Below are 26,772 nucleotides of genomic sequence, written 5' to 3'. Positions count from 1 at the left end.
AACAGATAAGAATATGTTCTTAGCATGTCAATTATATGTAAATGGTTTATTCAAGAGGGCTCAAAATAGTTTTATACATTTTTAAAACATTCCCTAATAAATCTCATTTGCATGAATAATCTCTGGTTCTCATGAAGAAAAGATCAACTTAAGGAAGGCATATGCTAGCACAGTCTCTTTCAATTAATGATCATTCCAAATTAGGGAAGGTTGAGTGGATGGCATTTTATCATGCTTTTCAAAAGTCCCTCTTGCTGGATTCATAGGGACAAAGAAGCACCAAATGCTGCTCATGACGTCCAAGGAGCTTGACGTGAGAGAGAAAATGATAACCCTGGAAGAATTACCCTAGAGTCCTGGGCATCCTTAATCAAATGGTTTTCCCATTTTCTTTAGCCTATGGAGATGCCATCTCCCCATATGTGTGTGTAAGAATAACTTGAATAAACATAGCTCCATTATAAAAAGAGAGTTGTAAGCCAAGATGACAAAGTGCTAGTGACAGATGATTTTCTCAGAATCCTGGTAGAACACTTTAATCTTGTCTTTACAATGTTCTTTCATTTATTTATTATTTTTACTCTACAGATTAAGTGTGGGGGGTGATAGTTTATTGTTTGTTCAATGTATTAGTGATTAGATGTTATCATGACTTCGGAGTATATATTTTGGTATCCACCAGTGTTTAGGTGAAGGCTACAATTCTTGTTTACTGTTCATTAAGAAGAACACAGATGACCATGGGAAGAAGGGGAAGAGTAAGGGGATAAACATTTATATAGCATCTACTATTTCTATTTTTTTTTTACAAATATTTCTTTTGATTCCTGGACACTTTATCCTATTCCATTCCCACCTCCAACTTATTAGAGGCTCATTGCATCATAGATTTAGAACTGGAAGGCACCTTAGGAGCATTTAAGGTCAACTACCCACCCCTGCCCCCATGTTACAGATGAGGAAACTAAGGCTTGCAGAGGCTTAGTGAACTATAGTCACATTGCCAGTTAAGTGTCTGAGGTGGGATCTGAACTTGGATCTTCCTTACACCAAGTTCATCACTCTACTATTCTATGCTTTCAGAGTTTCATAGGGTATGCAAATGGCGTCATGGAGAATCAGACTCAATTGAAATGACTAAACATGTTCTGCTTTAAATAACTGAATTATACTTTTATTTATTCACCAAGGCATTAGTCAGATGTCATTAATCTGAACTGAATTCTTTGTTTGGGTCATCTCCAATGGGCTGGAGCAGAGGAAACACTGGCTTGTGGCTAGTTTTTTAGAAGTTGAATCATCTCTAGGACAGGAAGGTTGGCATTGGTAAACATTCCAAAGACTGACTGTCTTTTGTATGTTTGTATAGATCATTTGTTTGTATATTGGTCCTGGGAAGGATGGAGGATGTCTCCCCCTTCCTGGTGCCATTTCTTGGAGTTCCTCTGACTGGAAACCAAGCAAAGCAAATTCTAGTACAGTTATTTCTGAACTCTTTACTAGCAGACCACCCCCAGGCGGGTATGGAAAGCAGGCTGCAAATAGTTTTTAAAATATAAACCAAAACTAAACAATCCATGAACAAAAAACAAACAAAAGAATGTGGGATTCTAGTGGCCAGACCTATTTGTATTTCTTTTTAAGTACCTACTATGTGTACTATATTCAGGGCATTGGGTTGCGCACAGAGGATATAAAGATAAAACTGTCTGCAACCAAATGATGAAAAGGAGCAAGTTTACAAAGATTTACTTTGTTGTACCTCAACAGATAGATTATTTTTCATTTCTGAAATGATTCCAAGAACCTTCTGATAAACAGAGCCAAAGTAGCCACACTCAAACTGTGCCCTCACATTCAGTCTCACCAATAATGGTGTTCAGAAACCCTTTCTTTCATAATGGCAGTGTATAGGTCATTAACACAGAAACTGTCAAAGAATTCCTGCCTGATATCGCTACTCCAAAAAGCTAGAAGCTGTTTTCACAGGGAATTTTCCCTTGTGTGCTCTGAATAGGGATATAATAGGAATTTGCTGATCCTTTCCTACAAAGAAGTCCTGTCTCCATGGATCTTCTGAGTGAGAACGTAAGCTTTTCTACTGTCCATCAAACTTCTTTAACATTTTTTTACTTAATTTAGATTATTTTTCCATGGTGACATGATTCATGTTCTTTCCCTCCCATCCTCCCTCTACACTCCCAAATGAGCAATTCCACTGGGGTTTACATGTATCATTTCTCAAAACCTATTTCCATTTTATTAATATTTACAATAGAGTGATCATTTAGAGTCAACATCCCCAATCATATCTCCATCAAACCATGGGATCAATCATATGTTTTCCTTCTGCATTTCTACTCCCACAGTTCTTTCTCTGGATGCCATTACACTTCTTTCTATAGGTTCCAGGAACCCTCTGAACTGGACAATGTATACCAACAATGTTTTCTGCATGTTTGGTCATTGCTCACCCTTCATTTTATTATCTTCAAGTCCTTTGTCACAGTGTAGTAAAATAGGAAAAACTGTCCTCAGCAAAATGTTGATGTTTTCCAGACATGGAAATACATTTATAATCCTATAAAGTATAAATGTGTTCTACAGTATATCATGTAATCTGTAATATTATCTTCCCTTTCAGAGACTTTGTAGATGGAATAGATAGCACATTCCCAGTTCTTCCTCATCTCCTATAATGCAACTAAATTCTTTAAATGCTTTTGAGACAGGAGAGGGCAGGAATAGGTAACATTCACTATTTCCCTGCCCCTGATCTTCTCTACATCTTCATAAATCCTCCAGATTTAAATATATATATTTTATATTATTATATATTTATATTAAATTTAATATTTAAATAGAGAATATATTTTATTTATTATATGTTATATAATATTTGTATTATATAGTATATAGAATATATAATTACATAATATATTTTATATTATTTATACAAATGTATATATATTTAAATGTGTATATATATATATATATATGTATATATATATATATTCCTCTCTAGTTCTTCCTTCCTCTGACCAACCAAACTGAGTCACTTGTCTAAAGGTAAACGGATACTTCTCTTTAAGGGGAAAAAGCATTAAGTTCAAGCATAGCTCAAATTTTGGAGGGAAAATGGGGAGGGAAGAATAGAAGAAAGTTACATTTATAAAAAAAAAGTTTCTCAAGATAAAAGTAGCCTCCTTCTCTCTCCCCATCACCAGCTCCAGTATCTGGTGCGTCCAGGTGCATCTTAGAACTAACAAAAGTAGACTTCTCAAAAGATCAGTGACTTTTTTAGAGCATCAGTGCAATGTTGCACTCCACTCTCTGCCTCCCTTTGACTAAAGAGAAAAGGCCATATTGCCAGTTGGGGTATGGCTAAACAAACTGTGGAATATGAATGTAATGGAACCATACTGGGCAGTAACAGATAATATATAGGAAGAGTACAAAGGAGCAAATTGTTTTAGGAATTGATGCAAAGTGGAGTGATAGAATCAGGAAATCAACATACCCATTGACTACAAGGAGATAAATAGAAAGAACAAGAAGAAAAATCAAAGTTAATATTGAATAATTAGAATGACCAAATATTCCCAAAGATCAGCTGTGAGAATGGATGCCCCTCTCTTTTTTGCAGAGGTGGGGCACAACGGCTGTGAAACATATCAGATCTGGTGGATGAGTATTGGCTATATTTGCCAACTTTTCTCCTTCCCCCCCCCCCTTTTCTTTTAAATTTTTTTTCTCTAAGGGATGGCTCTTTAGATGGGGGAAAGGGGAGGGTTACATCAGGAAATAAAAATAATATAGATGCAAAGTCCATCAATATTTTTTAAAGAGGAAAGGATGTAAACAAACAGTAACTCCCTACACTTCGCCATGCCCACAGCCAGAGAAACTGTGCAAGGGCAGGGGGAGACACACAGGAGGGTGAGAAGCTCAAAAAGAAAAATCTCACAAATTTGTTCTATCAATCACAAGTAAGAAATAATCCACAGCTCTGCAGATGTGAATTTCAATTCAGTCATGTCAGAGAGGTAACAATGTGAGCAGTGAAGCTTGGAATGCTTATGAGCTCTGTGGGTATTCAGTAATAAAAGAAAAGAGATGGTAATAATCTATAAGATCCCATTGTCTTTAATGTGACATGAAGCTAATGTACTCACTTCCTGTATTTTAGCATTTGTGCCAAGTTTCAAGAAACAGATCTCTGGCCATAATTTCCAAGAAAAGAGAAGCAATCTCATCTCCCCCTCATCCTCACCCCCATACAACATTTCTGTGCTTTGCCACTGCATACTGGTACTAACCTCTAACAATCAATTCCATTTCTAAGGAGACAGAGAACAATTTATTCAGCTTCAATTTGCTGAGAGGAAAACCTTCTATTCTCTAATATTAATTCTTGAAGCAGTTTCAAAAACAATTTTCATTCCATGCCAAAGTATGGGGGTTTGAGAGATATTAATTTAGACAATCTTTGAAATATTAGGACTTGGCAACATTGTAAGGACCCGGAACCTATCAAGGCAAAGGAAAAAAGAAAGAAAAGTCTTAGTACTAAAATCTTTTATCTCATGACTTGAAACAAATAGCAAGCTCTCTTTTTGGTGAAGAGGTTCGAGACAACAGTAGAGTTTGCAGTCCCAAATGTAGATGGCTATTCTATTTGTTTTAAGCAGATATGCCCAGTAATCAGAATCATTGCTTATTTCTGGAATTTTCATATTATACTTTCAGTTTCCAGCTAAAATTTAGATCACTACTTCCTGAAACTCACACTGTGCAGTTCTGTATTAGAATCTGCAAATGTATATAGTATAATGGTATCCATTTCATAGCATTAATATGCTTTTTTTTCCATGTATATTTTTTTCTCTAGATATAATGATCTTTGATTTGCTGTTTTTCTCAAATCTCCTACAATTATCTGACATGACTTCAAAGTAATGCAAGACCTGGCAAGATTTGATAAAACTACCTCCTTCATCACCTTTAATAAATATTTCAGTATGCTGGGTGGAATGATTAAAACTTTAATCTCAGGGACAATAAGGACACAGAGTAAATTAAATTAAATAATACCTTCATAAGGGACCAAGAATTTGTTAGAGTAGGTCAGCTACATAAAATGAAAGAAAAATGGCAGAGTTTATAAGATTCCACTATCATTACTGTTTATTGACTAAAATAAACAAACAAAAAACATTTGATTCTGTAGAGTAAAATCCTGCCTTAAAGACTTTCTTCCTGGGTGTGTGTGTGTGTGTGTGTGTGTGTGTGTGTGTGTGTGTGATATGGAGGGACACCTCCCATGCACATATTAAAATCATATAAGATGGGATAACAAAGGAAATTTTGCTTTGTGATACTGGTTATTAACATGTCAGGTATTATACAAGGAAGTTTGCCTGTCAAATGGGTTTGCCACTGTTATTGATCAAATGAGATAATATATGCAAACCTTAAAACATTATATGAATAAATAATAATCATTCAAAATTTTATTAAGCTCTTTTTGTTGTAATTTTTCAGTTGTATCTCACTTTTCATGATTCTGTTTTGGGTTTTCTTGCCAAAGATTCTAGGGTGACTTCCCATTTTCTTTTCTAGTGTTTTTCACAGATGAGGAAACTGAGGCATACAGGTTTTTTGTGATTTGCCCAGAGTTACACAGCTAGTAAGTATTTGAGGCTGGATTTAACCTTAGGTCTTCCGCCTCACTCCAGGCACAGTGTTATATTCACAATGCCACCTAGCTGCTTTATTAATCCCACTGTGTGCCAAGCACTATGCTAAGTGCTGAAGATACAAATAATTTTATGAAAGACAGCCTCTGTCCACAAGAAGCTTAGATTTAACAAGGGAAGAACACACAGAGAAGAAAACTGGGATTTGGGGAAGGAGAAGGTACTCATCAGTGGGATATGGTGGAGTCCAAGTCCAAGGAGTGTAGTTGGCAGGAAATAAAGAGTTGGCTGCTCTGTGAGCCTTCTTTAAGTGGAGGCTTTGGGATGAGTTATTTGCTCTATCTTCTAGTCCTCCAATCAGAGGAGTGTAAGATAGTGAGGATACTGAAGAGATGTGATGTGCTAGCAAAGCAGATGAAATTAAACAAGATAATGTATGCAAACCTTAATGCAAAAACTATAAATGCTAGTAACATTACTGCTGACAGTTATAATGATTATCGTTACATCCATTGTAGAGTCCAAATATAAAAGATATTCCCCATTGATAAGGAGTCCTTAACTTGGAGTCAGTGAATTTGTTAAAAAAAAATTAGTTGTTGCATTTCTTTTATTTTTTTAAATCCTTCCCTTTCCTCTTAGAATCAATACTGTGTATTAGTTCTAAAGCAGAAGAATGGTAAGAGCTAGGCAATGGTGGTTAAGTGACTTGTCCAGAGTCACACAGCTAGGAAGGGTCTGAGGTCAGAGCTAAATCCAGATCCTGTCACAGTAATTATATTTCAATTGTTTTCCTTTGGAATCCTATATATTTTAATTTATATACTTAAAGACATTATTCTGAGAAGGGGTCCCTAACTTCACTTGATTGCTGAAGGGGTCCATGACCCCACACAAAAATAATGAGTTAAGTCACCATCCTCTGTGTGGTGAAGACCTTTGGCTGGTCCAGATTGTTGGTGATGATGAAATTAAATCCTGGAGTACTACAGGTCTTAGAGCACTTGTAGCATTATAATCAATCAGAAGAAATTGGCATAACTATCCACAAAGGAAAAATGAAAAATACAAAGGGATGAAGATTTCCTATTATGTTGACCATGAGATGGTTTAATAAAGTTGAACCAACAGCAAATAAAAGTTTGTACAAGGTAAGGAAAATAATCCTAACTCAAATCTGCTGCCAATCACAGATTAGAGATGATTCTGGGTTCTCAAAAGCAATACCATTAAAGTCTAAGTTAGAGAGGCACTACCAAGAAGGGAAGGTTTTAGCTACAGTCAGCTCTGCCATAATATGATATAGGAATTCCTAAAAAGAAATTTGCCAGGCAAAATCATGTAGTAAAAATCACAAGATTTGTAAGAAAATGGGGTTGTGGAACAATATTCAATTTCTGCACTGACAACAACAGCAACTATATATAATATATATGTGTGTGTGTATAAAAGAATCTAATAAAAATGGTAGCACAGTTTTATTCATGTTAAATAGTTAAGAATTACATAAATACTGCAATAAATAGTGGCTGTAGTCACAGCTTTGGGCTGCTTCATAGCCTGAAACCAATTGGGGCAAAGAGATCAAGTCAAGTATCACAACTGGAAAACATTTTAGAGATATAAAACAGATGTCATCAGATCATAGGTTTAAAGCTGGAAAGAACTTTAGATGTAATAAATCACCTAGTTCTCAGATGAGGAAACTGAAAAGTGGGGAAAGTTAAATAGTTTGTTCAGTCATCCATGCTCGTTCTTACAAAGTTTGACCTTGTAAATAACAGAACTGGGATTAAGATCCCTCCCTGTAGTGTTGTTAATGAATTTTGTAGATGATTTCCCCCCAAAGGTAGAGACAGTGAAAATAAAAGTGTTTAATGTTGAAGGGCTTGTGGAAATAAAGGCACACTAATGCATTGGTGGTGGAGCTGTGGATGATTGTAGCCATTCTAGAAAGCAATTTGGAACCATGAAAATAAAGGTGAATAAAATGTCCAGGCTCTTTGGCACCAATATTCCATTGCTAGGCATATACTCCAAGATGAAAACTGATTAAAAAGAAATGCTGTATGTTTACTAAAACATTTGTAGCCTCTGTGTGTGTGTGTGTGTTGGCAAAGAAATGGAAACAAAGTAGATACCCATCATTTGGAGAATGTCCAAATAAATTGTGGTACAAGAATATAATGGGTCATTAATGAGTTATAAGAAAAAGGAATGTGATGAATAGAGAGGAATATGGTATGACTTACAGTGAATGGATGCAAAAGTAAGAACAGCCAAGAAAACAATGATTCTGTAATGTCAATTCAACTCAATAAATTAAGTACCTATTAGGTGCCATTTTCAGTAATGAAAAAGATGCAACAATGAAACTAAACATTACAAAATTACAAAGAACAGTAGTGTCTTAATATTTATTCACTTAAGGCAGAATTTACTATTACTTGGGAAAGTCACTTCTCTATGGACCTCAATTTCCTCATCTATAATATTAAGAGGTTTCATGAGAAGAGTTTTATTGTACTTTCCAGTTTTAAGTCTTATAAACTAAATTTCAGTATGAGAAATGCTTTTATTTTCTGGCAGGATTTCAATTTCTCAAGGCTAAAACCACAAAATCCTGAGCCAGTTAATAAACAAATGTCCAAATTAACCATTTTTTTCTTTTTCCTGTTCTTTTTAAACACATGAAGGAGAAAAAGTCAATTCCACTTTGGTTTTTGGTAGAGACTCTACAGACCTCTCAATTTATTTGGCAAGGCTTGGTCCCATCTTAATCTCTCTGATATATGAATCTCTCTTTGGGGTTAGAAACAACAGCAAATATAAGGAAAGAGCTTTATTTAGAGAATCTCATCATTTAAAAAGAACTGTAAACTGATTTCCAGTAGAAGCTATTACTGTATAGACAGAGGATCATGGAAATTCATGCTACAATGGAAGATCATTGGCTTTTAAGTCAGAGGACCTCAGTTTCGATTTAACTTCTGATGGTTGCTACTTATATGAATCAGTGAACAAGCAACAGTAATGATTATTAAGTACCAGGTACCCTGTTCAGCTCTGAGGATATAAGGAAGGCAAAACCAAGATGCCTGTCCTGAAGGAATTCACATTCTAATGGGGGGATGACATTTAAACAGTTTTGAGCATAGAAGATATAAACAATGTCAAGAAGAGGTAATCTTAGAGGGAAGGTACCAGCAGCCGAGCAGAAGGCATCTTGAGTGGGCCTGGATATTAGTTTTCAAAGAAGCCAGGGAAGATGGAAGGCAGAGGGGAAGAGGGAGGACAATCCAAGCAAGTGAGGCAGCCAATGAAAAGGCACAGATTCTGATCTAGTGTTATGGTAGAGGAACAACTGGGTCAGAGAGACAAGGAACATCAAGCCTGGAAGGATTGGAGGGGCCAGGTTGTGAAGGGCTTTTCAAGCCAAATAGTGGATTTAATACTTGAAACTAGAGGGAGTAGGAAGCCATTGGAGTTTATTGAGAATGGAGTGGAGTTGTTCACACTTGAGATTAAGGAAAATCACTTGGTTCCTTAAGTAGAGAAGGGATTAGAGTCTTGTGGCAAGGACACCTGGTAGGAGTTATTGCAATAGCATTGGCTTGAGGTGACAAGGGTCTGCTTTAAATACAGTGACTCTAAGGTGGTGCCTGTAAGAATGATGAGAAGGGGATCATATGTAGGAGAGATTAAAGGTAGAAACAGCAATAGACTGGACACGTGGAGTGAGTGAGATTGAAGAGTGAAGGATGATACCCGATCAGATTTCAAGCCTGTGGGAATAGGTGAGATCCTCAGCAGTAATAGGGAAATTCAGAAGCAGTGGAGGTTTGGAATAAAGGTATAAATTATAGAAATTAGAGGTTATATTCTGTTATTTTTTAGCAAATTTCATAAAACCACCCCAAAGAGACATACATTGCTAGAGAATTTTAGAGAAGATAAAGGATGGTTAAACCCTATTGGTTGTAAATGCATCCTGCCTTAAGTGGACAGGGAAAATAACTGAGCTATTTTTCCAGTCATTTTAGAATGATGACCAAAGTGATATTGTAGCTTGAGGTTGTGTTATAAAAACAGGACCAGAGATGGGACTCAAATGATGACTCATCAAGTAACAGTTGTCTGACCTTGACCAAATTAATTTCACAAACTAGGCTTCAAATTTATCACCTATCAATTGAAGGAGTTGAATATGTAACAAAATTTTCAGAGTAGAAATTTTATAGAAATAAGAGAGTAAGAGAAAGAAAAAGAGAGACAGAAAGAGAGAGAGGAAGAGAGAGAGACAGAGAAGGTGAAAGAGAGAAAGAGACAGAGAGAGGGGGTAAGAGAAAAGGGTGTAAGAGAGAGGGGGGAAAGAAGGAGGGAGAGAAAGACAGACAGACAGACAGACAGACAGACAGAGACAGAGAAGGGGAAAGAGAAAGAGACAGAGAGAGGGGGGTGAGAGAGAGAAGAGAGAGGAGAGAGAGGGGGAGAGAGAGAGAGAGAGAGAGAGAGAGAGAGAGAGAGAGAGAGAGAGAGAGAGAGAGAGAGAGAGAGAGAGAGAGAACATGTATACCCATTAATTAATTAGGGATTGGCTGGAAAATCTGTCGTTTCTGTATAGTATGGAATATTTTTGTGTTGTAAAATATGATTGTCTGAGGAAATTGGAGAAATAAGATAAGTCATGTGTACACTTGTATATATTAAGGAAAGGGGAACAAAAGAGAATTATATATATATATATATATACATATATGTATATGTATATATAGCCTCAGACTTTATGACTTTATTAGACCCTGGGCAAATCACAATGCTATTTGCCTCAATTTCCTCATCTGTAAAATGAACTAGAGAAGGAAATTGCAAATCATTCCAGTATCTTTGCCAAGAAAACTCCAAATGGGGTCATAAAGATTTGGACATAATTGAAAATAACTGAATAACAACTTCTCTAGAAAACAATAATTTGTGGATTTATTTAATAACTACTTTCTTAAGTCACTAAAAAGATTCAAACACATTATTTAAGTAGATATTTATAAGGGAAAAGCTCAGCAATTATTATAGCCATAATAATTATGTGGGGCAACTGTGGGCCCTAGATTTGTATGCCAAATCTCACATACCTGCTCCATATTGGATCCTGTCTCTACCGCCCCCATATATGAGTTGCTTAGTCTTAAATATTCAGATTTAACCAGTTTGTTCTAAAAACACCTCTAGATTGAATATGTATACTGAACAAATGCCCTTGGAGCTTGCTCTCCTATGTATAGTGATTTGGCTTTGTAAAACTCTTCTTTTTAATGTTTCTGATATGATTTCATAAAACAAGTTAATTTCATGCTTTATAGGACAGTATATTTTTTTCATTTAAGCTAAATGGATTTAGCAAACTAGTTTGGATTTGCAGCCAGAATACATTTACCTGTAGAACATTAGGTAAGTGTCAGCCTCTCTAGGCCTGAGTTTTTTTCAATTGTGAAAGGAAAGGAATGGAATAGGTTGCCATTACTAAAAAATTAAAAAAACAAAAAGAAAAATCCAACCTGCTGTAAATATTTTTATACACAGAGGTCCTTTGATTATTTCTTTGATCTTTTGGGGGTATAGGCCTAAGAGTGGTATCACTGGGTCAAAGTACTTACATAGTTTAGTAATTTTGAGGGTAAATTTCTAAAATTGTTTTCCAAGGTGGCTAGGACAGTCCACAGCTCTATCAATAATATATTAATGGGTCAGTGTTCCTCTAGCTCTTCCAATATTTGTCAGTCTGATGAATGTGATGAGGAACTCCAAATAGTTTTAATTTATATTTCTTTAATTATCAGTGATTTGGAGAATTTTTTTATTAATAGCTTGGATTTCTTCCTTAGAAAACTTCTTGTTCATAACTTTTGATCATTTACCAGTTAGGAAATAAAATTTATTCTTATTAATTTCAATCAGTTCCTTATGTAGTTTGGAAATTAGATCCTTATCAGAGAAATTTGCTATGAATATTTTCCCTCCAGCTATCTGCTTTCCTTCTAATTTTAAGTACATTGGTTTTGTTTGTGAAAAACAAAAATTTAAACACTTTTTGTTGTCAAAATTTTCCATTTTATCTTTAGTAATCACACTTAAATTATTTGATATTTTCAATAAAGTTTGCTTTATGTATATTTGTTTGCAGGTTTTTTCTCTCATTAAATTGTGAGCTCCCCAAGGGCAGGGATTGTCTTCTGCTTCTTTTTGTATTCCTTGGCACCTTAACACAGTATTTGACACATAGTAGATGCTTTAAAATGTTGATTGATTGATTTTCTCTTTGCATTGTTTGGTTATGAAGTATTACCCTATCCATAGAGTTCATATTATTTCTCAGGGTCTCAATACACTCATCAGTGAAAAGAGAGCTGAGTGGAAACTGAGCTAAAATATATGCAGGAGAAGATGGAAGAAAATCAGGTTCTTGATATGTCATAAAAAAAGAGTAAGTAGAAACACCAAAGAAGTACAATGGTAAAAAAATTCAACCAAAATAAACGATGAACAAAGTAAAAAATGCCATTATAATTAAAAACCACTATTAAACAACTAATAATATGCCAAAAGTAGTTAAGATAAGAAAAAAGGGATGTTCTGAGAAATGGATTCAGGAGGATAAATTACATATTTGAAGATATTAAAAGATAATTAGCAACTCTAAGACAGTTATGAGACCAAATAAAAAAGAAAATGGGGAAATTCAGACAGGGAAATTATTCCAGATTCAAGATATGAACATATGAACAAAGAATTAGAAGATGTAATGAAGGAAATGACCTATAGTCATTATGTGAATATATTTGAATACCTTAAAATTCCATAAAAACAATAGACAAAAGACTTATGATGGTGGAAAAAATAATTATTTACATAGGATGAAGACTAGTTAGAAGCCACAGCAAAAAATTCCTACCCAAGAATCAGATTTGGTAGACAGATAATGATGCATGAATGTTAGCATTCATAACATCTTATATAAATGAAACAATTCATTTGCTGAGGAATCTGAATGTTTTATTTCAGGAAATCATCAAAGAAAAATTCTCAGCACTGGTGAAAACCACTAGCACAATATAATTAGATCAATAGGACACCTACCAGGAAGAACCCAAGATTTAGTAGACATATATATATATATATATATTTAGTGGACATACATATATCTTTGGAGAATAAGTGATATGTATATGTATATCACTTATTCTCCAAAGATATAGAAATAAGAAAAACAAGCTCCAAGTTACCTGAACCTGAAAAAAACAATGGTGTTTTACAATAAAATATAATTAATGTCATATATTACATTTTCTAAGGAGAACAAGAAAAAATCATAGAACAGGGACACAACATTTGTAAAAGTTAAGAAGCAGGTCAGTATCCAGAATTATCTATTGAACAAAATTTAGTAGACTTTATGAAGCCAGGAGATATGTATTTGAGAAGCAAAGGGGACTTTGAAATTATTTTAGTTTTTAAATAGTAAACTAGCTTCTTAGCTATAAAAGTTAAGTAAAATAATCAAGATAAGGCATTTGTTACTGTAATGTGAGAATTTTCAGGAGCTTTATAACTCACTAAATTTATCTGAAGGATGTTTCAGTGAAAAGAAAGGTGAGGGGAAAGCAAGAGGAGTAGATACATGGTAGGGTAGTTCCTATATTTGATGAGAGTAAAACGGGTAATAATCAGTATATAACCAGATATATTTGAGCTAAATGTAACTACTTTATAACCAGATATTTTTGAGCCAAGTCTCAATATTGGATAAGAGTAAAACTGATAATAATGAACTATAGTAACCAATATTGTAATGATTTTAAGGACTTTGACAACTTGTTTCATGTTAAGATTAGTAATAGGAATGGGGGCAGCTGGGTAGCTCAGTGGATTGAGAACCAGGCCTAGAGACGGGAGGTCCTAGGTTCAAATCTGGCCTCAGCCACTTCCTAGCTGTGTGACCCTGGGCAAGTCACTGGACCCCCATTGCCTAGCCCTTACCACTCTTCTGCCTTGGAGCCAATACACAGTATTGACTCCAAGACAGAAGGTAAGGGTTTAAAAAAAAAAAAGATTAGTAATAGGAATAAAAGAAGGTATATCCAATGATCTAAAAAAAAAAAGACTAGAGGAAATGCAAGATTAAAAAACAGAACACCAAATATAAATGACCTGATAAAATTGCCTAATAAAACATAAAATAATTTAAAAATAATATTTGCCTAATAAACAATAATAAATAAATAATAAAATATAAATATAAATGATTAAATAAGATCAAATATAGAAGAATTACAGTATAAATGGTAAAGAAGACTTCAATAGTATGACATTTGATAATGATAGCACTTCATAGCATTTTAAGTTTTTATATATAGATAATATATTGTGTACATACACACACATATACGTGTGTGTGTATATTTATGTGGGAGTATAATTATTTGATAGTCACTCAAAAGCTATGAGACAGGTACAATTATTATTCTCATTTTGCAGATGAGTAAAATAAAGCAAAGAAAGTTTAAGTAACTTACTCAGGGTCAAATAGCTAGTAACTGCCTGAAGTAGTATTCCAATTCAGGCTTTCTTGACTCTTGTCTAGTATTTTATCCACTGTGTTATCCAATTGCCTTTTACAGAAATAACATTCAATTAACTAATCTAAATGGTTTCAAAGGGAATTTTACTAATTTCCTGCCAACTAGCAGAAAGCTGAAACAATAACAATACTATTGGACAAGGTTGAATTAAACTTGGTAAATATTTTCCATATAATTAATCAATAGGCAATAATTAAGTTCCTACTCTATGCCAGACACTTATTTAGGTGGTACAGATATAAAGGTGAAAATAAAAGTCTCTGCTTTCCGGGAGTTTACATTCTCTTGAAAGAGAGAAAGATTATATCTTGCTAAAAGGATCCATGTAAAATGATAACATACCATCATAAATATATGCACACTTGAAAATTCAGAAACATAATCCATAAAAGAAGACGTCACAGTCTTGCAAGAAGAAATAGAGAATAGAATAATGAGAGAGTTTAATTTCATATAAGGTGCATCCAATATAAAAGATGAATTTTAAAAATCACATATCTCAACCTAATATTAGACAAACAAAACCTAATTACTTTATGGGCAGAACTTAATGGAACAAGTAAAAATCATATCTTCTGTTCAAGAAACCTACATGTGAACTGATCCAATGCAGGCCACAAAGACTTTGGGAAAGGATAGAAAAACAAAGCTCCTATAAAATATAGCTGGGTAATATGGATTGCTAAGTCCAGGGTAAGAAAGATGAATTCAAATACAGCTTTGAAAACTTTGTAGCTATATGATTCTGGGCAAGTTACTTCATTTTTGTCTGCCTCAGTTTCCTTAACCATAAAATGGCAATAATAATAGCACCACCTTACAAGTTTTTGGGAGTATTAAATGAAATAATATGATTTAAGCACTCAGCACAATATCTAGCACATAGTAGGTACTATAAAAATGTTTGTTTACTGCCTTCCTACATTTGTAGACCATAATGTATAAAAGCATTAATAACTAATGATGCAGTAAATAAAATAAAATTGAGTTAAGGTTGAAGTAATAAAAAACAATAACAAATTACATCGAAGGTAATGACAAAACTGATATTACATAGCAAGATCTATTGGGGTTGTGGGTGGCCAAAACTCTTCTCAGAGGCAAATTATTAAGCTGAATTTATCTTACCAATAAAAACAAGAAAGGAAATTAATTAGAATTTAGAAAATGGACAAAGCAACAAACGAACAGAAAGAAGAAGAGAAATAACTCATATGAGAGCCAAAATCAATATAAATGAAAATATGAAAAAGGCTGGCTTTTTGAATAGGCTAACAAAATTGATAAACCACTAAGAAATCTAATTTGAAAAGAGAGAAAGATTCAAATCACCAAAATTATAAACAATGAAGGAGATCATAACAAAGGCAAAGGCAATCAAGAAAATTATAAGACAAGCCATCAAAGACCTATTCTACATTTCAAAAAGATAACTGACTAGGGTAGATTCATAAGTGATTCCTACCAAAGTTCAAAGCACTAGCTACATCTGCAATATATAGACTGCTTGAAAACTGAGAAAGATGGGAAAGAGAAAATTCCTTTATAGGGCAAATATAGTTTCCATCTCTACCAAAAAAAGGAAAAGTGGAAAAAGAGAACTACAGACCAATATAATTAGTGAACAATGATAGGAAAATATTAAATGCAATTCCCACAAACAGAATGCAAAAATACAAATTTTAAAGCCATTATGACCTAGTAGGATTTAGAAAAGAAATGCAAGAGTAGTTTAATGCCAGGAAAACAATATTTATATATCTCTATATACATATCTATCTCATCTACTATCTATCTATCTATCTATCTATCTATCCATCTATGTATCTATCCATCTATTTCTCTGTCTTTCTGTCTCTGCTTTTCTGTTTGTCTATCTATCTATGTGTCTGTCTGTCAATCATAGTATCAGTAAGAGGAAGCAATTAAAATTACATGGTCAGGGCCAGCTAGATGGTTCAATGGACAGAGAGCCAGACCTAGAAATGTGAAGTCCTGGGTTCAAATCTGGCCTCAGACAACTTCCTAGATGTGTGACCTTGGGTAAGTCACTTAACTACAGTTGCCTAGCCCTTACCATTTTTCTGCCTTGGAAGGGATACTTAATATCTATTATAATATAAAAAGTAAGGTTTTTTTTAAAAAAGATTACATGATCATATAATTTCATAATAATATAAATAGAATATTCCTTTAAGACAGGTAAAAACCTTTACATATGTTATCTCTTTTGATTTTTACAATAATCTTGTGAAATAGGTGCTATTATATCCTCATTTCAGATGAGGGAACTGAGTCTGAGATGGGTCAAGTCACTTAACTAGGATCACACATCTAATAAGTGGTTGAGGTAGGCTTTAAACACCACTCTTTCTGACCTCAAGAATAGCATTCTATCCTTTATGACATGGGATATTGTGCACAATTATATTAAAAATGCACTGTAAAAAAGGATCTTTTCATTATAGGTAAAAATTATATGCCTAAATCATAAACTAATATTGTTTTTAGTGGAAAATACTAGACATAATCCCAGTACAGACAGATATTGCCAGGATGTCTATTCTTATCATTATTATTTAATGTAGTTGTAGACATCTTGGCAATAAAGCATGAAGAAGAAAGCAAAGAAATAATTATTCAAATCAATCTAATTTAACACATATTTATTAAGTGCCTATTATGTGCAAATCACTATGTGCAAGTCAACGAATCATGGGTAATGAGGAAGTTAAGATATTTCTATTTGAAGACAATATAATTTTATACCTAATAAACCCAAGACAATCAGCTATACAAATCAATGGAGTAATAACTTTGATGAAATATTGGGATACAGGATGAACCTAAAGGAACCCCCCCCAAAAAAAAAACCTAACCTATTTTTCTACATAACACCATCACCACAAATCAAAATTGATGGATAGAAAAACATTACTTTAAATTAACCACAAAATGCCTCATATAGTTGGTTTCTATTTTATCAGGGACATATAAGCAAACTTTAAAAAATATGACTTCATAATTTTTTTTTGTCATAAATCAAAGAACTGAATAAGTGGAACAAATATACCCTGATCAAGGTTGGGTTAAGAAAATGTAATCAACATGGCAATATAGATTACATACTAAATGATTTCATGCAATGTCAAAATCAAAATAGCACAGAATTAGATAAAATTATAACCATATTCATATGGAATAAGAAATGGATAAGAATATCAAGAAGAATAATGAAAGAGAAAACCATTGGCAGAGGACTAATACTATCATATATCAAATTACTCTAAAATGCAATAATTGTAAAAACTGCCTGGCATTAGAAAAAAAGATCAATGGAACAGAATAGAGATTCCAGGAACAGAACCCAAGGAATATAAAATTACTATATGATAAGCTCACTTTCCATAAACACTGGGGAATGGAATGACTATCAAAAATTGCAGGAAAAATTTGATGTGATGACATGACAAAAACAAAAGCTAGGATTTATACCTTATATTTTATGCCACAATAAACTAAGTGGCTCAGGTAAATAAACATTAAAATATAATTTTAAATGGGAAGAATAGGGTTCTATGGAATAAATACATTTTTTATCAGTGAAAGAAAAAAAAACCATTAAAGATAAAAACCAGTGGATTTAATTATATAAGAAGAATTGTGTACAACCAAAAATACTACTTCCATAAGAAAAATGAAAGGAAAATACTTGGAAAATACTTGAAGTAAACATATCAGGTAAAGGCTTGACTTTTAGAATCTATAAGAATATGATACCTATCTATAAGATTAATAATATACGTTCCCTGGCAATGATCAAAAATTTGCATAGACAACTTGTAAAGAAGGAAACACATGAAAAGATGATTAAAACTCCCTAAAGATCAAAGGAATGCAAATCAAGACAAGCTTAAAATATTTTTACACATTCAAGAAGAGAAAAACTACTAAAAATTATAAAATTCAGTGTTGGTAGGACTATGGAGAAACAGTATGGTTGGTAGGATTATATTTTTGAATAAGTATTTTGGAGGATAATATGGAAATTTATAATAAAAGTTACAAAACTGTAACTCCCAATAATATCATAAGAGAGCCTATGTGTACAATTTTCAAATATGGGAAACAAATTTAAGGTGGCTAGATGGGAAATCTTATGACATTTTCCAACTCCTTCTCTTCCCCCAGGCATTCAGACTTATGATACTACTTTAAGGTTCCTTGGACCTCCCATCAAAGGAAATAACCTTGGGGTTACTACAGAGACAACCTCATTTTTAATTCAGCTTTCAATGTCCAAATAACTAATGGTCTTATCAGAGGACAAAACTTAATCCTTTTTTCCCCCTTCCTACACCATGGCATGGATTCCCCACTTGGTTCTCCACTATAGGACCATCTATCAAATCTTCTTCTTCCACTATAAGCTTGATTCTGCACAGAATTTTCCCTTCTCTCTCCAGAAGACTGGAGCTTAAACTTAAGGTTGTAATTGCTGCACAGGAATTGCCCCATTTCCCATTAGGACACATTCCTCCCTCCCTTCCCTCAACATCCAGCAATTCAGTAAATTTTCTAAGCACTATGTGCCAGGCACTGTGCTAAGTGATGGGGATATAACAAGAAGCAGAAGAGCTTAGGTTAGGGTTTATGAATTCTTATTACTTAGCCACATGCTTTCCTCTGTAGATCAAAATTCATTTTGAGGAAGTAGAAGTTAAAACTGAGGAGGTTAATGGACTTGTCCAAGGTCTCACAGATGACAGATCCTAGATTCATATCCAGGTCGTCTTTTCCAAATTCAGTTGTTATGAAATGTTAATTATTATTATCCAAAACTCTCTATAAGAGAGTGATACGTGATCTACTTAAACTGTCACCATCTTGTGATGTTTTAGGTGACTGAAACAATGATTCAATCAATCCAATTTCACTTTTTTTAAGTGACCATGATTGTTCTCAGTATCTCTGTGGAAATGTGGCTTAAACAATGAACAAATGATATAAAAAACAAGTGGATGAATGAACAAATGAATGAACGAATGAATGAATGAATGAATAAATTAAATAAATAAAACCAGACATGGCGGCACATGCTTGTAGTTCCTGTTGCTGGGGACACTGAGACTGGTGAACCCCTTGAATTCATGAGTTCTGAGCTGCAAGAGGACTTACGTGTATCAGAGTTCTACCTTCTGTCTGGTGCCAATATGCTGAGATCACCAAACTCCCTAAGGAGAAACCTGGTGTATTTTAGAAAAATGGAGCAGGTTATAACCTCCATGACTATCCTTACTGGGACTCAACCCATGAGTGGTCATTACAGTTCTAGTCTAGGCTAGATAAGGAGAGCCAGTCTCAAAAAAAAATTTTTTTAAATGTGCCTTAAGAAAAGAAAGCTTTAATCTACTCAACTATATAGAATTATATCCTAGGTAAGGACATGGTGGTGGTTTGCTTAGGGGAGAGGTCCTTAATCTTTGTTGTGCCATAGATCCCTAAAATATTCTAGCTAAGCCTATGGACCACCCCTCACCATCAAAGTAACATTTAAAGATGAATAAAATAAAATATACAAGTTTACAAAGAAAGCAATTGTACTGAAATAAAGTTGTCAAGGTATTTTTAATTATTTAAAATATATTTTTATTTCTCAATCAACTTAAACTTTTTAAAAAATAAAGTTCCAATATATTTTGCATTATCAAAAGAAAGTGATTTCACCAAAGTATTTTTAAAAATATAAGTTCACAAACCCCCAATTAAGAATCCTGGCAGAGTATATATGATAAAGGAAAGCCCAAAGTATAAGAATTTGTCAGTGTCAGTGTCAATCCAATGGAGAGTAGCTGATACTAGGTCCCAAGACAGAAATATCTATGAAGTAGAAAAGGGTGATTCATCAGTTTGGAGACAGCATAGTGAAATGGGAAGAACTTGGGTTCACGTAAGAGCTAAGATACTTAATTTGTGGACCTCTCTGTACCGGCCTTGGTTTCTTCATCTATGAAAGGATGAGAGGACTTCTGGAGTCCCTTTCAACTCTCCATTGAAGATCCTACAATCAAGTTTTTGCAAATCAATGAAAATTTCCCTTAAGAACATCTAACTCTCTCTGATTATGCCAAATGACCACAAGCCATTAAGAGGATAAATCTGTCCTGATAGAATGAGATGTGACCCAAACAGGGACTTGAAAGCATAAAGGGAATACCACACATGGGCTAAGCCAATGACTTTGTAAAGTGAATCCATCCAGGGTTGTAAATAAATGCGAGGGCTAAACCAGAGCCCCGAGATAGGATGGAGAAAAATGGAAATAATCTGGGTGCTGATAAGAAAACCTCTATGGAGCAACCTGCTCGAGACCGTGGGAAATGTCCATCCCATCAAAAATCTCCATCCTAGATAGCATCCTCTTATAATGATAGGCATTCTAGTTTACTGGTCATATGATTAAAAGTTCCCAAGAGACTCATAAAATTAACATCCTTGAGTCTTTAGTGACCAAGCCTGGTCCTGGTCTTGACAGAATCCCTTCCAGAAGATTAACTCCCTCTGAGTCCTTCTCTTGGCAACCTGTCATGCCTTATCCCCTAACAAATCTTTTCACTGCAATATTTTTTTGAGCAATGGTTCTTCCATTTGGTATCTGAGGTTCCCTCTTTGCTGTGTTTTCATCAATAATAATAGCTAATATTTACAGAGCCAAATCCTGTGGAAATTGCTCTATAATTATCATTTCATTTGATTCTCAAAGCTCTGAGAGGTAGAAGCTATTATTACCATCCCCATTTCACAGATGATATCAGCCATGGCAAAGATTACCTACAGTAACTTCTGACAGATTTGCTTTTAATAAAATCTATGAAGAGGTGAATGAGGTCTTTTGAATCTCCTGCTGGGAGACCCAGGAGGTCAGAATTCTGTTGATTTTTAGAATTAGGAGCATACTAGACGGATCATAAAAACATCTGGTAATACCTTATTTGAGAATGACTTGTTCCACATAAATGAATTTTCTAGACATTCAAACTTTACTTCCTTTCAAGTGCCAAAACTCAAAAATACTTTAACTATTTAGGGGTGAAAAATCAGATATTTTCCTTTTTTCTTGAAGAGGATTCACCCTTTACTTGGAGAAAGATAAGGTTCATGATTAGACCATTATGGTACTTCAAAATGGTAAAGTCTGGTGTCTCTTCCATTTCTATTTCCCCTGCCTAAAGAAGGCTGTTCTCCTTTTTCTTTAATTTAATTCAACAGGCACTTCCTGGGTGCCAGGCAGCATGCAAGGTACTATCACTATAGGAACAAAATAAAAGTCTGTGACTTTGCCACCCTTACATTCTAGTGGAGGAAATGTCATGTACGCCTCAAAAGAAATATGGAATTCTTATAAAATATAAAATATAAAAAATAATTGGGGAGGAGGTGGCATAGAATACTAACAAACAGGAGATCAGAAACAGGCTTTTTGTAGGATTGGAGTCCTTTTCTTGATATTGTCCCTGCCTTAAACCTCTTCTGTTCTCCTTGGTCTAATTTTCTCATTCCAATTTGTTCATGGCTGGAAAGTAATAATTGAGTATCAGGTAGTGGTTTAAGATTCATGAAGTTCTTTTCATAATCTCCTTTGTTAATGTCCCAACTCCTTAAGGTCCTTTCTATGGGTCTCCATTTTACGGAAAAGAAACTAGTCTCTGAGAAAGATTAAGTGATTTGTTCAGGACTACATAAGGACAAGGGTTGGGTTCAAACCCAGGAGTCTTTTAATTCCAAGCTAATCCCTCTTTCTAGCATAATTCAACTACCAAATGCCAAATACTTGAGCTATTAAAGTTATATGTTAAATGAGTCAATATGGTTTTGAGTGAAGGCTCTGTTAGCACATCTGCTTGAAGATAGACTGTTTGAATTTTGCCTTTTGTATCTCCAGTCCCTTGAACAAGGTCTTACAGAGAGTTGGCTCTTTAGGATTAATTGGTTATTAGAAACTGTTGGCATTTATTTCGGAGAGTTGAAGGGGCTGACGGATTGACTTGTGGGTAAGTGGAATGTCACTGTCTCCTTAAATTGCTGGGCTTTTAAAAGGCACTATGATACATGATAACAAATCAGACAAAATGATGAAATAATTGAAATATGGACACATTTGGCAAAGAAAGCTGAGGAATAGGGAATTTCTTAAGAGATAAAAGAAGTCCCATAAATGCAAAATATAGCAGCGCTGACCTTTTATCATTATTGATGCTTAAACATGGAATGAAAGAAAGAAACCTTTAAGACTCATTTATCTGGGAATCAAGGGGATGCAAAGCTTTTGATTTCGAAAACTTCATTTGCAAGAGTAAGAAAAGGAATCCCAGGCTGGCCCACTGTTGTCCTTCTGTCTGCCATGGAAAGGTCTCAGCTGCTAAAATGAAGAGAAATATTTCTGCTAATGAAATGGACATTCAGACAGAGCTATTTTACAATTCCTCAGGAAGTGATAATGTAGAGCTCTCCCACAGTGCAATAAAGGCCTGTCCACCTACCTATTGTACATAATATAATGTGACTTCTACAATCAGGATCACAGAGCGATGGCAAAAACTCCTCTCATTAGTTTCATCCTTAGATGGTAGTTAAAAAAAATGAATATAACAATCAACCACCAATTCTAATGAAACAAAATGCCATTTGTGATAAAAAAAAGGCTACATTCTCCTCTCTAGAAAAGAACTCATGGATCAGGATGAATTACTGAGATTAAAGCCAGCCACACAGTAATTAAAAGGTGACATTTCTTTCTTTATTTTAATTTCCCTGTTTTAATCCCAATTAACAATCATTTATTTTCTTTTCTCCTAGTCCTCACTGCCTCCAGTGAATAACAAGCACAAAAACAGAAAACAAATATGCTTAGTTAAAAGAAGTAAATTTTCCTATTGATCATGGGTAAAAATGTAGATTTTATTCTATATTTAAAAGGTAATAATTTAGATAGGAGGCAGGGAGGTGGAGCCAAGATGGTAGAGAAGAAGAACAAAAGCAAGAATTTCTCTGAAAATCCTTTCCAAGCAATCTCAAAATAAAGCTCCAAAACAAATATTAGAGTGGCATAAGCAACAAAGGGACAGAGTGAAACAACTTTACTATAGAAGACAACTTGGAAGGTATAGAGAAATGGTCTATTTTACTGGGAGAGAGGAAAGGGCAGTCTGAAATTGGTCTGTACTAAGTAGCCCAGCATAGACCTATAGAAACCCTGCCTCCTTCACTGCTGAAGGTTCTGAACCAGAACTCGGGCCAGAAGGAAGACTCTGAGACCATGCCTAAGCCAGCACCCTCATGCCCACCTTTTGAAGTTCTGAGCCCCAGCACAATTGTGCATTGAGTCACTAAGCTCTAGCACAAGGCAGTCCCATAGTACAACTGGTTTGTGCAAGCCCATGAGACCCCTTGCCCCAGCTGAAGCTAAAGGTGAGTCTAGAGACCCTGTGCAAGCCCTCAAGGAGGTCCTGAGCCCCAGTATAAGGCAGTAAGCACTTCACCTGGCCATGTAACCCAATAGCAGGTTCAGGGAAACTGAATCAGCAGAAAGAAGTGGCTTCCAGAACTTTCAGTCCACAGTCCATCAAATTACCTTGAAAAAGCTGAAATTGAAGGAACCCAGAATGAGATCTAAAGATAACAGCAAGAAATATTGAAGTTTAAGAGAATACCCTCTCTACCTAGAAGACAGAGCCTGCTTTTAAATAAAAGTCAAGGAAAAAGGCTGGGAAAGTGAGTAAATATATAAGAGAAGCCCACATAACAACAGAAAATTATTAGGGAGACAAGGAAGAACATGACACAAACTCATAAGAGGACAATGAGATCAAAGCAGTTACATGCAAAACTTTAAGTAAAAATCAGAATTTAGTTCTGGCTCTTGAAGAGCTCACAAAGGATTTCAAAAATCAAATAAGAAAGGTTGAGTAAAAAGTGGGAGAAAGAAATGAAAGCAATAGAAGAAGAAAATATCACCTTAAAAAACAGAAACTGTACATATGATAAAGGAAGTAAAAAAAATCCAATGACAAAAAGAAATATTTAAAATGTGGAATTGGAAAATGGAAAAGGAAGTTCATATGCTTGCTGAAGACAATTCCTTAAATATTAGAATTGGGCAAGTAGAGTCTAATTATCTCATGAGTCACGAGGAAACAATAAAACAAAATTAAAAGAATGAAAGCAGAGGAAGATATGAAATATCTCATTGGAAAAACAAATGACATGCAAAATAGATCTAGGGAAGATGTTTTAAGAATTAATGGACTATCTGAAAGTCTTGATTAAAAAAAAACAAGCCTAGATATAATGTTACAAGAAATATATAAAAGAAAATCCCCCAATATTCTTGAATAAGAACAAATAGAAATTCAAAGAATCCACTATCTCCTCCTGAAATAAATCCCCAAATGAAAACTGTCAGGAATATTATAGCCAAATGCCAGATCTCCCAGGTCAAGGAGAAAATCCTGCAAGCAACCAGAAAGAAACAATTTAAATAACATGGAGCTACAGTCAGAATTACACAAGACATAGTAGCTCCTGAATTTAAGAATTAGAGGGTTTGGAATATGAGATTCTTGAAGGCAAATGAGCTATATTTATGACCAAGAATCACTTACCCCAAAAATATACCATTCTGCCAGAGGGAAATGGTCATTTTATGAAATAGAGGATTTCTAAGCATTTCTGAAGAGAAGACCAGACTAGGACAGAAAATGTGATGTTCAAATATAAGACTCAAGAGAAACATAAAAAGGTAAACAAGAAGGAAAATATATAAGGGAGTCAATAACGTCAAATGATTTACATTGTTATATGGGAAGATAATACTTATAACTCAGGAATTTTATCATTATTTGGGCAGTTGGATGGAGTATAGATAGAGAAAAGGTGCAAGAATAAAGTGACTATGATGATATGCTTTCTTAAAAAATCAAGGGGTAAAAAAGGATTGGCCTGAAAGAAGAAGAAAAAAAAAGAGGTAGAGTGAGAAAAATTATTTCACCTGAAGAAGCACAAAAAAGCTATTACAGTGGAAGGGAGGATAAGCTTTTGGGATAAGAATGCACTATTTGACAAAAACTATGGGAGACTATAAAATAGTATGATAAAAAGTAGGTATTGACCAATATCCCACACCTTATCCAAGATAAGGTCAAAATTGGTATATGATTTAGACATAGTGATACTATAAGGAAGTTGGGGAAACATGAAATTGTTTACCTGTCAGATCTATAGATAAAGGAACAACTAGTGACCAAAGAAGAGAGAGAGAACATCAAGAGATATAAATTAAAAATTTTGATTTCATTAAATTAAAAAGGTTTTATACAAACAAAACCAATGCAGTGGAGAGTGGAAAGGAAACAACAAGCTAGAAAACATTTTTTATAGCAAATTTCTTTGATAAAGGTCTCATTTCTTGAATTTATAGAGAACTAACGCAAATTTATAAGAATCCAAGTCATTCTCCATTTGACAAAAGGTCAAAGGATATGAACAGGCTGTCTTCAGATGAAGAAATCAAAGCTATCTATAATCATATGAAAAAAGTGTTCTAAGTCACTTTTGTTTAGAGGAATGCAAATTAAAACACCTCTGAGGTACTACCTCAAACCTATCATATTTGCTAAATATAAAAGAGTAAAGTGAGAAATGTTGGAAGGAATGTGGCAAAATTGGGACACTAATACATTGTTGTTGGAGTTGTGAACTGATCCAACCATTTTGGAAGTGTAAGAGAGGAACTGGACTTAATCTGCCAGCAGAAAAGAGAGAAGCACATCTGGCAAGCTGGAGAATTCTGCAGGAATGGGGGAAGGGCAGGAAGGAGAGAGAATTCTGAGAAAGGGAGAGGAAGTGACCTGATCTGGACAGTTGGATAGATTCCTCTCTGCGAAGCTACCAGGAAGGTGGACTGGGTGGATCTCTGAACCAGCACTCATCTCCTAAGTGAATAGGACTTCAACTGGAAGCTTTTCACTAGAAGAAAGATTTCCTCCAGATCCCCTAAAGTCCTGGACTGGTTACAGTTGCCAAGGCATCTAGAGAGCCAGGGTTCCTTTACTAACTGATCCCAGGGGGTCAGACCAGCAAAGCCTGATCTGCCAAACTTTTGGGAGAAGGGGTTTCAGTTATTCTAGGGGCCCCCTGCTCCCTCTTCCCTTTTGCCTCATTCCTAAACTCATCTGCCCTATCCGTTGCCTTGTTCCCTTAGAATAAAAGTTTTAATAAGAACAAGTGACACGGACTTCCGGATAAACACGGCTGCAATCTAGATGTGACTCGCTTCCCCTCCCCGGCACCAAACGAAATAGACTACCTCAAAAGAGCATAAAAATCACCTTTAGAAGAACAGAGGGACTCCCCAGTACCCCACAGAAATGAAGGTATGT

General features: G+C 34.7%; 1 protein-coding gene and 1 long non-coding RNA gene across 2 annotated transcripts in view; one reads left to right on the top strand and one right to left on the bottom strand.

Moving 5' to 3' along the window:
* LOC107649898 (uncharacterized) overlaps window positions 1–5,516 on the top strand; it is a 35,691-nt gene extending 30,175 nt beyond the window's left edge. The window contains exon 4 of the long non-coding RNA XR_001624421.2: window positions 4,892–5,516. This is a non-coding gene — a long non-coding RNA (uncharacterized LOC107649898). The remainder of the gene's footprint in view (window positions 1–4,891) is intronic.
* The window catches only part of SLC9A9 (solute carrier family 9 member A9), a 747,353-nt gene that overhangs the window by 319,975 nt on the left and 400,606 nt on the right, over window positions 1–26,772 (bottom strand). The gene's annotated exons all lie outside the window — the stretch shown is intronic.

Source organism: Monodelphis domestica, chromosome 8 (assembly GCF_027887165.1).
Source record: "Monodelphis domestica isolate mMonDom1 chromosome 8, mMonDom1.pri, whole genome shotgun sequence".
Classification (NCBI taxonomy): Eukaryota; Metazoa; Chordata; class Mammalia; order Didelphimorphia; family Didelphidae; genus Monodelphis; species Monodelphis domestica.
The sequence above is the reverse complement of the archived record's forward strand: the minus strand, read 5'-3'. Positions and strand labels throughout refer to the sequence as shown.